Raw genomic sequence first — 13,319 nt, 5'->3', positions numbered from 1 at the left:
GATGCAACATTGTAAAGAATTTCTTTTCATTTGTCATCATTGTATATATTGGAAACTTTTATGACTTTCCACTGATTAACATCCTTTTCAGACCACATTCAGAGAGGGTGTACAGAGAAGAAAACAACCGCAAGTAGTGGTGTATCATCTAGGATCTTGCTGCATATGAATCCTAGGGCACTCAGAGAACTGAGAAGGTGATGGTGCTCCTAGCCCAAAAGAAATGTAACCTGTTCTCGAAATTAGCTGGAGATACAAGGAGTTTCAAGGGTTGCTCTAATATTTTGAAAGACCAGGAGGTGATCTTATAAATGGATTTAGTAAAATGTGCTTCAGTAGTTTCTAAATTGTTTATTACTGTAGTTAAAAACATCTACGATTTTCGTAGGCTTCTAAGTCTTCACTGGCTGTTTCCACTTGCTTGGAAGAATCTGTCAGTGCCTGATTGCTTAAATTCCTGCAGACTCCTGTTGTGAAGAGGAGAGCCCTCTGTTCTCGGCTGTCACCTCCATGGAAAGGCACCTTTCGAAGCACAGAATGCCAGGATATTCTGCTGCTCGCTGCTACCAGCGAGGCTCTGTTCTATGAAGCACAAGCTGACAGCTGGTACCATGTATTGCATCCAGCATCCATTTCCTGGGATATCCACGAGGATAGGAGAGATGGGGGAAATGTTATCACTACAGAAGTTAATAATTGAGTCCAGTCTGTCTTCGTGGTTTCATGATAAGGAGTATATTAGAAGAGCCAGTTCCTTTTAACAGTTTCTGCCTGAAATGTGCTGGAATGTGAAGTGCTCAGATGAAATCCTTCCTGCCAGCACCTCTCTTTCTTCATCTTCTGCCATTCCCAAATCACAAATTTGTCTCAAGAAAGATGGTAAATTGAGGCACTGGGTCAAGAAATGTGTCCCTTTGAGTAATTCATCAGAAAATACTCAAAATACAGCTGTGCCTCTTGTTATAAAGTCAAAGTAGACTGAGCTACAAAAAAATCAAAAAGCATCATAGTAATAAGCAGAAGCATGTTGGCATTCAACGTTGGTTCACCTAACCTTCAAAATGTGGAAATACTCTGTTTAATTGGTTATTTACAAACTCCAGAAGAGAATGCAGCCTGTTAACGGCAGTAGTCCAGTTTCCCTGTTGCTGTGTTTGTAGCACCAGGACACAATCCAGAGAGTAAAATTTACACTTACACCTAGTATTTGCTACTAACTCCTTAACTTGGTGTGGCATGAATGCCAAAAACTCTTCTCCAACAAGGGACTAGCAGGAAATTAGCAGCTTTTATCTCTTAAAACACCATCACTGGTAGGAACTGCATACCAAATACCAGTCCTCAACTTTCTGAAGGCATGTAGGCTGCTTTTCATTATTCATCCTAATCGTTCACAGTATTAAAGTTACTCTGGTGACCATCTTGCCTTTTGCCATTTTGGTTCAGTACGTCTTCAGTCATCTGTTGCAAGCTGGAAAAATTGGAAACAAAAGGCCTTATCCTGCTCAGAGGGCCAGTGTCAGTGGTGTTAGTGAGTACCAAAATGAGAAAGGCCTGTGAGGATTAGGCTCTCAGAGCTCATACCGGCTGAAAATAGGTTGGGATCTGGTTCAAATTGTCAGGCAGTAGTGGCAGCTAGAACTGCTTGATTTTGAAATCTGACATCTTCTGACCTGCCTATGTTAGAGACACTTCTGTGGCCTTGTAGCAAAGCTTTCAAGGCCAGTAAATTGTTCCAGCACCAGTCCCAGATTATGATCCAAAAAGGAAGAAAAATCAAGACAATTCTCTCTGTCTCAATGCAACAAAACAGTGCATAAATACAGTCTTGCAGAATGACATCTGCTGTTCAGAGGAACAAAAGGCTGAAATGGGAAGGTCATCGTTTCGGCTTTTCTTGCTCATGCTTGCCTGAATTCTAACCTTAGCATTATTAACGTAAAGCAAAGCTGCTTTGCTTGTCAGTTTTCTGTGAGCATTGGTGTTATCTTTAACAAATTGTTAACGCCTTGCGAAAGTGTTTTCATAGCTCACCATAATGATCAGTATGTTGGAAGTAGGGATCTCAAAATATGGATTACTGATGTGATCATTTGCCCCAGTTGCAACCTTTTGTGATAATCTCTAATGCAACAGGCATTAAAAAATACAGCATGTGATAACAGGGGCTGCTTAGTTATTCCCTAGCAGAGCTAAGAAGAACTCTGTATTTTCACTTTGCAAACCTTGGCAAAAATATAATGCTGTATATGCCAAATTTTCAAAAATGATGGAATTTTGCTTTCATGCCCAGGAATAAAACAGCCCAAGGTACCAACCAATAGCAAAATTGATTGGGGGAGGGGGAGGGGAATACCCCGAGAGCCTTGGATGCTATTTTTTTGACAGACTTTAGACATTAGCAAATGTTGTCTAACGACTACAGCAGGACAAAGAGTTCTCTAGACTTTTTGCTCTGAGAACTACAAAAATAAGCATCCGACATTAAATAGAGCAATTAAAATACCTTCTCAGACTGTATCCTGATTCAACAAATCTCAACTGAAAGTAAATGAAATAGCTGAAATGTCAACCCTTGGGGAAAAAAAAAAAAAAAAAAAAAAAGGAGATATATTAGAATGAAAAAATGTATAATTTAGGTTAATAACTGCTTTCCCAGTTATTAAAATTGAGAGGACAAGTTAGTTTATTCCTGGATCATTCAGGTGTTAGCTTACTTAATAGACCAATGCAGAAGTTTTCCAAATTTCTCTCCATTTTACAAAACACCAGTTCATTGCTGCAACCTGGAGTGAAGCTGTTTACAGCTCTGTGCTAAGTAGAAAGTTCAAATCAATTATTGTCCATTAGAGTTAGGTATAACTGATGAAATATCCCCAGAGGAGTATTGTAAATGTATCAAGATGTCCTCCCCCATTACAGAAATGGGGAGGCATGGTGAATTACTTACCTTCTCTCTTACACTTAATGTCTCTGAAATGCTGCCAGGCAGAAAAGGCTTGTCTTGTCTCACTGGGTTAAGAGAGGTCTACACTGTAGTCTGGGATATAGGGAAAAAAAAAAAAAAAGGTAGTAGTAGAGGGCAGACCCATCTTAAGCTTTATTCCCAGGCAGAACCAAGAGCACAAAAATGGAGAAAAGCTGCTTAATAACCAACAGTAGACTCCAAATACATGCAGAAAATATCTGATCCAAAAATCAGTACTAGGGAGTTTTCTATAATATAACTGAAATCTTTGTGCAGTGAGCTATATAATAAATGCACTCATTAACATGTACATTGCAACATCATTGGGCCAGAACATACAAACACTAGAAAGTAAGAAATCTGTGCATAAGGATGTCTCCTAATGCCAAAGCACAGTGAGCATGGTATTGAAAGTAACTGGTATTCATGCTTTGTTTCCATCAGGAAAAGAACCTTCAGCCTGCTTCTCACTTGCTATCCATCTGGCTCCAGGACTGTACTTGAAGTTGTAGAGAAATGTGGATAGACAAGATTCTTGCACCAAGGGAGCCTCATTTTGTAAAAGTCCTTTCCTAGAGATGTAATGAAGCTTGTGGCTGCCAAACATGCTTTTCTTTTTATGACACCTGACCATGATGTTCTTAGTCTACTGTGGTATCTCTGCTGGCATACAAGATCTCTTAATGATGGGTTTGAGTGATCTAAATTGCACGTGACTGTGCCACCGAGCGCAAGGACACTAGAGCTGAGGGAAAAACACACTGTCTTGAGACCAACCACTCAGAGATTGAACAGAGCAGTAGAACATCCTGGCAGAGAAAGGAGGAAAGGAGATATGGGTCTAGGAAACAGCCATGCTCTTAAATGGTCTGTGAGAGTGAATCTTGATGTAGGCAATGAGTTCAGATTTATAAAAGACTCAATAAATGTTCAGTGCTCTCTGTGCATCTCACCTTAACATCACCAGAAAATGTTGCCAAAACAAAATATAGCTGATGCTGCCCATAGAGAAACTCAGACTCAAGCTTGCAGAATGTTTGGAATGCGTGGAATGTTAAGCAATTCAGTGAAGCAAAGGAAGAAGGTAGGGTCAAAAGTTAAAAGTCCTGTGGGGGTGGTTCCTGGCTCTTGTGACTTTCAGCACTACAGCCTCTGCCAATCCCAGCTACAATAAGAAACGACAAAGCTGCAAGATCTGATTTAATGACATAGGCAGAAAGGAGAAAAAGGGTCTTGAGGGTCTTTAATCCTGAAGTGGAAAGCCATAACTATTGCAATTGTTAAATCATCACTGAGTTGGAATTCCAAAGTCTGATTTTCAGATTTCTGCATATTAAAAGTAACTCTTAGGCAAGTAACTTAACTTCTCCAAGCCTTAGGTTCGCACTCTGTATAATGGAATGCTAGCACTTTAGTGATCTACAAGGATTTTATGACACAAAACATATTAAAGGTTACATGCAAGCTACAGCTGCATGATCCCACATAAGTATCCAGGAAAGAAAGAAATGTTGGGAATGCACACCTTCGGAGTGAGACCTAATTTGAGAGCAGTAGAGTATAGAATTGGTTGTACAAAATGCTTTTCCCTCATAAGAGGATGATGATAAGATGTATGGTGAGGTCCAGCTCTCCTCCCAGTCTTAAGTATAATTTTCAAAGCATTGTGCAAAGGAGTTAGTTTTGTGACTCATATCAGAATGCATTAATCACGTCTCTGGGTCTTGGAATCTGATGGATACTGAGCTACGCACAAGTTTCTATTGATGTCAGTGGTATATGATCTCAGCAGCTCTCATAATCAGAAGAAATCATTGTTGACAGCTTTTGGAGTTTATCTTACCCTTTTTTCTCCTTTATTTTCCTTCCAAGTCACAGTGATTAAGATAAGCGACTGCTGAGAATGCCAGTCAACAGGTTAGTCTGTGCAAAAATTAGTCTGATCATCCTGTGTAGCTAAGAAGAAAGAAGTTCCTGCTCTTCGCTGGCCTCGTTTCCCCTTGTCAGCGGAAGCCCAGGGCTGCCTGCTCTGTCCGTGGTACTAGGGGAAGAGCTGGTGCCGCTCGCCCCTCCAGCCCCGGCCCCACGCAGCATTCCCCTCCTGCGCCGCGCCTGGGTGTCGTGGCCAGGTCTGCTAGGGTGAAAACGGAGCTGCCTTGGGGGAAAGCAGCTCTCTGCCAGCCATGTTCTTGGTGTGGTGAGAGAGTATAGCGCAAATGAGCTCAAAGGCTTCTTTTTTAGAAGACCAGGGAATAAATATTTAAAGTCCCTGCACTCCAAGATAGACTTTTCTGCTGCCACCACCATCACGTACTACTGCAGAAATCTGTTCTCTGGGAAAGGAAAGCTGTGTGTGGCTCTCAACCAATAATCAGATTTGTTACCTCCACTTCTCTCCCACTCCTTCTGGATGGAGAAAGCTCAAGGGCCTGGAGTGGGATTGCCAGGAAACAACAAAATACAACCACAGGCTAAAATGATTAATAATGGGAGGGTTTCTCTTCTTAGTGGTGTAATGTGGCTGGACAATATTTGACACCTGGCATAATAACATTTTTAAAGGCACAAGTTTGGAAGAATCGCTTTCCTGGACAGTAGAGAAGTCTATGATAACATAGTAACATAAAACTTTCCATATGAATTTATCCCATTTTATATTACTGTCTAATTCATGACATGAAAGTCTTGGTAAAGTAAAACCACTTAAAAAATGTCACAGTTCCCCATTTCAATTGTTTGTACTTTTCCTCTGTCTCTAAAATGTCTTTAATGTCAGGCCTGGCAAAACATCACAAAATGGCGTCTATGCATATTTGTTCAGATTCTGCTTTATTCTACCATAATTCTCTCCTAATGAATATTTCAGAAATGTGCAGGTGAAGACTTTTATGATTATGAATGCTAATGCATCATTTGGAATCTATCCTTCTGTTTCAAAAGTTTGTCATCCAGTTAAAAACAGGAAGGATATGACTTAGATGACCAGACACGCAGCATAAATATGATGGTAAAAAAAATGAATCCTTCATATATCACCAAAGGGATATAAACCAATTATCCTAGCTGCTCAGCACACACAAATGACTAACAATATAATTTTTAAAAAATTAAAACTTGGGTACCATAAATAAAAAGGGGTTACATTTTTCCATTCTGAATCATCTGTTCAATCAACTCTACCAGTCCTTCATGACCAACCTTAGAGATAGGGAATAACTGTAAACATATTTTAGAATAATTTGAAAATTACATCTAGGGCTTTTCTGTACATAGCGTTGCTATATATAGTGTTGCTGATCTCTCAGGACCATACGAGCTTCTAACCCTGTTCTGTGTATCCTCTTTGAAAATGAAAGGACTGTCTTGTAGATAGATAAATCTCTTATTGTCATAGCAAAATTCATACCTTGTATTTGTCATTGTTTCAGGAATGAAAATTTCCTTTCAAGGGCTTTGGACCACTTTAATTTACAGTCAGATATGTGGTGAAATTATAAATAAATAAATAAAAATCTATGCAATTGTTAAGACCTGAAAAGGAAAAGAAATAAGAAAAATGAATTAGGGAGCAGGAGAAGAGGCTGTTTTCTTTGTAAGCACTAGGGAGCTTGAGATACTAGAAATTGCACGGTAGAGGAGAGGCTTGCGAGCAAAGGCAGAAGAGTCAGTACCTGCTGCAGCTTGTGTTACGGAGAAAGCCATAGTAGAAATGGTATTCCTGATATGACACATAGTGTTATTGACATGAGCTTGGGAGACTTGTAATCTCCATTTCCAAGTGGTGTTGCTCGTTGCAAATGAAAGAGGATGCAGGGAAAAGTTTTTTGTATTCTTTAATGATACATAGATTACAGAAAAATATTTTAGGTAAGCTTTAGGCACATTGGGTTTCTTTTCTTAAGTACAGGGGTAATTCATCTTATCCCTTCATCTTCAGCTAGATACTTCAGACATCACAAAAGAGACAGCACAAAGCTTGGGAAGAAAGCATTTAATGAGGGTAAAATGCTTACAAGCTGTGTATGTGAGTGTATGCATGTAAGTATAAATATATACTCAAGTCAGTAATTATATATACATGTAAAAATAAGATTAAATAGTTGGTTATGCATATGCATGCATGAATATGTATTATTGGAGGTTTTTGTGCATGTGTGTGTGCAGACATATATGTAGATATTTATAGAAGAAATATGTGAAATCTATTCATATAATCACTAGTTTTGGTCTTATAACAGGGTCAAAAATAAGCATGACACATCTGATTATGAAACCTGCTGTCTTTTCCAGAGCAGAGATGTTTCCTTTCTTCTGAGGTGAAATAGGAATTGCACATGAATATAAGGACGAAATTTTGAATAAAGACTGGACTTTAGGCTTAGGCTGCAGGTTTAAAAAGGAATGTTGTATCTGTAACAGCGAAAAAAAAACTTGTTTCATTGTATGGGAAGAAGCAGTTTGGAGAACTGTTAATCTAACTCTTGGGGGGAAAGGTTAGCCAGCAGGAGATGCTAATGTAGGACACTTAAAATTACTCCTGTGAAAAATTAATTTAGAGTGCACATGTATGATTTATTACATGCATATCCCTTCCACATATGTGACATGTGGTGGTTTCTGAAATAGATATTATTAAGAGATGAAATTGGCTGACTGAGAAAGGTTGTGGCTTTATAGATTTCATTCTAGCAGTTTTGAGTTTTGAAAGCAGTCTCTCTGAGGACACTACCCTCTGCAAACAACTTATTTCTGGGGAAAATAGTGAGTGGATACTATCATCCTTACATATGCAAGGATACTTGTCCTCCATCCTTTTGGCCTCCCATCATCTTGGGGCAGGGGGGTCTTGCTGTGTTCATGACACAACAAATGTTCTTGTTGATCTATTTCATCAAAGCCTGCTCCGAGCCACTCTGATCCCTGTTGCCCTTGGTGATCATCTTCACTGGAAGGCGGTGTTGAGGGAGCTGTAGTTTTCTGGGCTTTGTGATGAGGGTGAAAAGCCCCTTTCTGAGAGTTCAGAGAGGGGACTTCGTGTATCCCTGGGTCAACTCTGTACCATTATAAATAGGCTGCTGTAAACAAGAGGACAAATTACCCTGACTTGTTCCAGACAGACATACAGTACGTGCAGCTTAGCAGGCAGCATTCTGAGTCACTGTATGCAAAATAAGCTTCCCAGGAGACTTTGCGATAAAAAAGAAGAAAGCAATTTGTTGTTATTTCAGTAATCATGACCAATGAGCTGCATAAACTAAGGCTACCCACAGAGCCACCCATAACCCAGGAGATTGACTGCCCGTGGCTTCTGCTTTCTCTCAGATCATTAAACACGCTGGGATTCCCAAGAGCTTCTGGGCCACCTTGACTTAGTCAACCCTTGTGTTTGGTTAGACTAGAAAAATGGCCTGTTAAAAGAACGATCTGTCCTGTGCAATCAAAGGAAAACTTCAACACTTCTGAGTCAGATTCAGAGTCCAGCCTGGCTGCTGCTATGCGTTCCTGTCTGGCTCACCTGGCTGCCAAAGCACAACTCGCTGCTTAAATAGCCAAAGCCCCTCTCATCCTCTCACTGTAGCAGGGGAGGGAGTAGCAGAGGCATTATAAATTGAGGAAATGTCATTGGAAGTGGTACGTGTTGCCTTGCATCTGAGCACCGAGTAGTCAGACGAATCTTAACAGACAGACCAGCGCCAGGAAAGGCCTCCAATCATACTGTGTGGATAAAGGAACAGGCTCTTTCTACAAATCCAGGATGCAGCCATCCAGGAGAGAGACACCCATGGAGGAGACTTGGTACACGAAATTGCAGGAATTGTCTGAGAAAGTGTTTGTGCTGATAAATGTAATGAATTTCCTTTTCTCTCCTTTCTCTTTGTCATCTTCCCCATCTATACAAAGCCACAGTTTATCTTTCTGTCCTCGGGAACAAGGAAGCTGCCAGGCACAAATTGAAGAGCCCGCACTAGCACAGAATGGAGCGAAACATTCTCCATCATCAGTACAGATCTCACCAGCCTGTATTTAAGTTTTTTTCTCTGTGCAGGCACAAATGCAATTAGGAAACCTGTGATTTCTCCTGAGCCTTGCCAGTCTGACAGCTTGGGAGAAGGAAGTGAGGAGAATGCAGGGAGTCACTGGGCTAACAATGATCGGCAGTCACACTCAAAACGTCTCTCCAATCAAGGAGGGCGTAGCGGGCACCGAGGTCTCCCTTCACTCTACAAACCGCAGCATCTCGGCACTTGCAGGCACCGTGCTCATTGTCAATCAATCAGTGACAGCCAGCACTGCCTCCACAAGCACTTAATTCCCCCTCCTGCCTTTTCTGGAGTGGTATGAACTGAAGAGGATAGGAAATCAGAGTTAACGAAAGGTTAGGGTGGGAGACAGAGAGTTTATCATAATAAATGCAAGGTAAAGGTAAACACACAAATTACAGCCCAGATACTGCGGTGGCATATGACATTGACAGTGCCAGGAATGGTGAGTAGGAACAGCAGAAAAAAAAAAAAATGTGCATTAGAGAGTATTACAAAATATGTATCTGAAAGCTGCAAACAAGTGGAAAGTGAAGGGAAAGACTGGAAATAAATAGAGACAAAAAAGAAAAAGCAGAAAAAGGAATAGGCAGAAAGAAAAGAGTGGCAAATGGATACAATGGAAAGGGAGGATACAGCTTACAGTGCATCCTTTCCTGAGAATATCTGCCCAGAAGAGGTGGATAGGATCCTTGAAACCTTTGAAAGAGATTAAACTCACAATTTACCTTGAAATAAAGAGAGTTGTGAGTGTAGCACACTCAGCTGGTCTTAAAAATTCTTCTCTGTATTCATAGCAGCATACAGTAACATCGCAGGAGCTGCATGACTTGAAGCCCTACAAGTCAAAATTAGCATGGACCCCAAACACTTTATTAAACACTAATGCATATGCTATGCAATGTAGTGTGCACTGAGAGGCTGGATATTTTTTCTCAATCTCAGGTATGTGTTGCCTACATGCTAGAAATAACTTCACATTGATAAAATAGCTTGAAATTGTCCACTCTTAGATTTTGGTTCAGTGCTGGTTACTTTTCAGTCTTCTTTGTGGAAACTGTTCTGAACACACATGCAGCGACGCAAAGACCTCCAAAATCTAGATGCAAGTATTTCAGGTTGGGTGCCTGCAATTAGTGGACATTTATTATTTTAATTTCTCCGTGTTTCTCTGTAAAACATACAACTCTACTGCCTGTTCCCAAAGGGATGTTCTAAAGACCAAGGAATGAACGCAAGCCCCAGATTGCATGTAGGTTTTAAAGTGGAAAACTGTTTGGCCACAAAGCAGTCCACAACAAAGGCAGGGAGCTTTTGCTATCTTGAATTTCACCACAGTTTTGCTTCCAAAGTTGCACCTGGGGCATTCATGGAGACATAAAACAGAAGTACAAATGTGTTTCCTGAAGACGAGGTGATATAAAAGTCTTTTCTGGGTGAACCAGAGGCTGGATGTGAGTGAATGGACCCATAACTTCCACATTCTTAAAAGAGAAGTGGCAAATGAAGCCAGCTGAGCTCCCACTTTGCAAAAAGACGCATTAGAGCTGAAAACCGAAGTCTGATTGCACACTTCTCTAGAGCCCCCATCCTGTAAACAGGAATGGGAAAATCTGTAAAGCAACATCAGGATTTTGCTCGGTATTTTGTGTATAGCAAGTAACAGAACCACGTAACAACACTGATTTTCTCCAGCTTTGCCTCTTGCGTAATTAATGAATCCCTTGCAAAACGGATCTTTGGGAGCTTTAGGTAGTGAGGTATTCCCCTCTCATTTTACACACGTATAAATAATAGCATATGGTAGCAAGCAGCGAAGGATGGGGCTTTTAATGTCCTAAAGGCTGCAGTGGGCCCTCAGGCTGATGCCTCGCGCACCAAGTTTCAAAGGGCAGCAAATGTACTGACAATTATACTCCTCTTAAATAGAAGGTTGATCGTGTACAGCCAGGGCATATGCTCACTTAGCTGTAACTGAGCTGCTAAAACAAAAGCTGCATTTACCTGCTGCTGCCCAGCAGCTTTGAAATCTAACAGGCCTGTTAGCAGCGATGCAAGAGGAGCCACGTGCATGCTTTAGGTTTAATGGTATACCTCATGATGGGCCCTGAAATACTGCTCTGGGAGGTGAAAAGGAGGTGAAAATACACTCCATACACTCCGCTCAGTCAAAAAAAAAAGCATCTCTGGACCGTGAAAAGCACTTTGGATGGGAAAAGGTGCATCAGAAGGGCGTCAAAAGGAAAATTACAACAAGGGTCAATAGAGAACCATGGACAAAATCTGCCAGATTTAACAGAACATTAATTCAACATGCTCGGCTTTAAAACCAAGCTTTTCTTTAGCTGATTTTTGCAGGAATATTAGCGAAGAATGTAAATCAGAGTCCAGATGATGAGTCGGGGCATCTGTGACGTGATTTATTTTTGTAAATGTAAATAGTAAAACGATTGTTCAGCAAAAACTAACCTGTTATGTTCCGCTTTAAAATAGCCCCTTTTTAGAACCAGTTGCTTTTCTAATATATAGCACATGGGTTTCCATTAGCATCATCAGGATGACTTCATGCATATCCTGGGGCAAGTTTTGGCCCCAAACGTTCTATAATTAAGTTCTAGTGGCTCACACTGCAAGCTTGTGTTTTGGCTAACTTACTTAGGGCTGTTAGCATTTAAATGGCCACAACTGGGGCCTTAATGTTAATGCCCCATTAATCCCCTCCGCGCTGGGAGTCAGGTTTTCCTGCTTTAACATCTGTTGCACCAGCAGTAGGTGCACCTATGCTGGCAGCATACAGAAAGTCAGGAACACAGGGGAGGCTGTGCAGATCCCTGCTAAAGGGGCTGTTTGAGCAGGACCACGGGTTGTGTCGGGTGCTGCCACGCTCGTTGCTCCTGCCTGAAGAAGCATCTTTGTGTATTATAGCCAGTCAGACCTGGTAATAGCTCTGGGGTTTCTTGAAATGTCCTAGCCTCCTATTTGGATCCGCCAGCATCTCTTATTTTAGCAGGAGCTGAATCAGCCATAAATTAGAGATTAGGTATTCTGGTACCTAATACTTTATGTGCCAGGAAGAAATCCTAATTCACCCTTCAGTTGTTAAGATACCTGTATCTGGAAATTAAGACCTGCTTGCATTTGTCTAGTTTTTGTTGCTCTGGTCTTCAAAACTTAGAAGACTTGTCAGGGATATAGATGCTTTCTGAATATAGAAGCGTGGTGTTGTTTACATTAGTGTTTGGTGAGGAATTGTAACAAGATCTTTCTCATTATGGATCTTACTATGATTATCTCTGTGGGGGATGGTTTAAAAACTTCAGCTCATGTACAAAGCAACTTCTTGCTTGCGTAGCATATTTTTTTTCTGCCATGGCATTTAATATGTTAGTGCTCTCAGGATGGCACTGACTTCCAGGTTGTTCTCAGGCATAATCTGAGAGATGCTTCTGGATCTTTGAGGGACTTCAAGGGGTTTGGTCTCTTTCTCAACAGACGAATTATCTTGATCAGCTCAGACATCGATTCTCCCGCACTCCTTGTCTCACTGGTTATCACATTCATTTCTTTCCCTTCCTCAGAGGAAGTCAAAAATTGTTACGTTTTGGGGGAAAGCCCTATCTATTTCCCAGACTTTGGGGAAAAAAGGAAGTGGGAGAGTGAGCTGAGTGTGAGGCTCTGTAAACCAAGGGAAGGAGATCTCAAGTCATATCTGTGAGTTGAGAGACCTTTTTTAATGTTGATATAAGGCAAAATCAGACTGTTCTTTGGATGTGATTTCAAAGATCAGTTTACATACACACATCAAACTTTTAGGCAGGTTCATTTTATAAATCTTAGCAAATTTTAAAAATCCCTTTATGCTTAAAGAGAATTGTCGTAAGTATTGTCAAAGTGATAGAAATCACACCATTTTAAGCAGTTTGAGTTGCTAGTGACTGCAGTGCTCTGCTTGGTGTTTAGAAGAGCTATCAGCTGTCAGTCACTTCAGCATTACCCATAGGGTTAGGAGCGCTGGTTTGGGCAGGCTGATGGTCATTAAAGCATCCCATCTATATGGGCTTACAGCATTAACTTTAAAATTAGCTTGCACTTGAGGGAGTGAGCAGCATTGTGTTTCCTCCTCATATTTAGCTGTTACCCTAGCCAGAATGGCTGTCAGAAGCATTTTGTCTGTCAGCTGTTTGGAAAGTCCGCAGTGACATACATGGAGTTTTAAGATACAGGGCCTGTAGATGCTGAGGTAAGCAACAAAATATTGCATGTATCTTGTAAGTGCGGAGGTCAAGTTATCAATGTGTATCAGCTGGAAA

General features: G+C 40.9%; 1 protein-coding gene and 1 long non-coding RNA gene across 2 annotated transcripts in view; one reads left to right on the top strand and one right to left on the bottom strand.

Moving 5' to 3' along the window:
• The window catches only part of LOC310892228 (uncharacterized protein), a 421,439-nt gene that overhangs the window by 388,261 nt on the left and 19,859 nt on the right, over positions 1-13,319 (top strand). The gene's annotated exons all lie outside the window — the stretch shown is intronic.
• The window catches only part of LOC310892232, a 35,107-nt gene extending 21,788 nt beyond the window's left edge, over positions 1-13,319 (bottom strand). The window contains exon 1 of the long non-coding RNA XR_014577977.1: positions 1-13,319. This exon is cut by the window's left edge and continues 20,761 nt beyond it. This is a non-coding gene — a long non-coding RNA (uncharacterized lncRNA).

This window comes from Anser anser, assembly GCF_964211835.1.
Source record: "Anser anser genome assembly, chromosome: 1".
NCBI classification, from domain to species: Eukaryota; Metazoa; Chordata; class Aves; order Anseriformes; family Anatidae; genus Anser; species Anser anser.
Note: the sequence above shows the minus strand (reverse complement) of the source record. Positions and strands in the feature narration are given on the sequence as shown.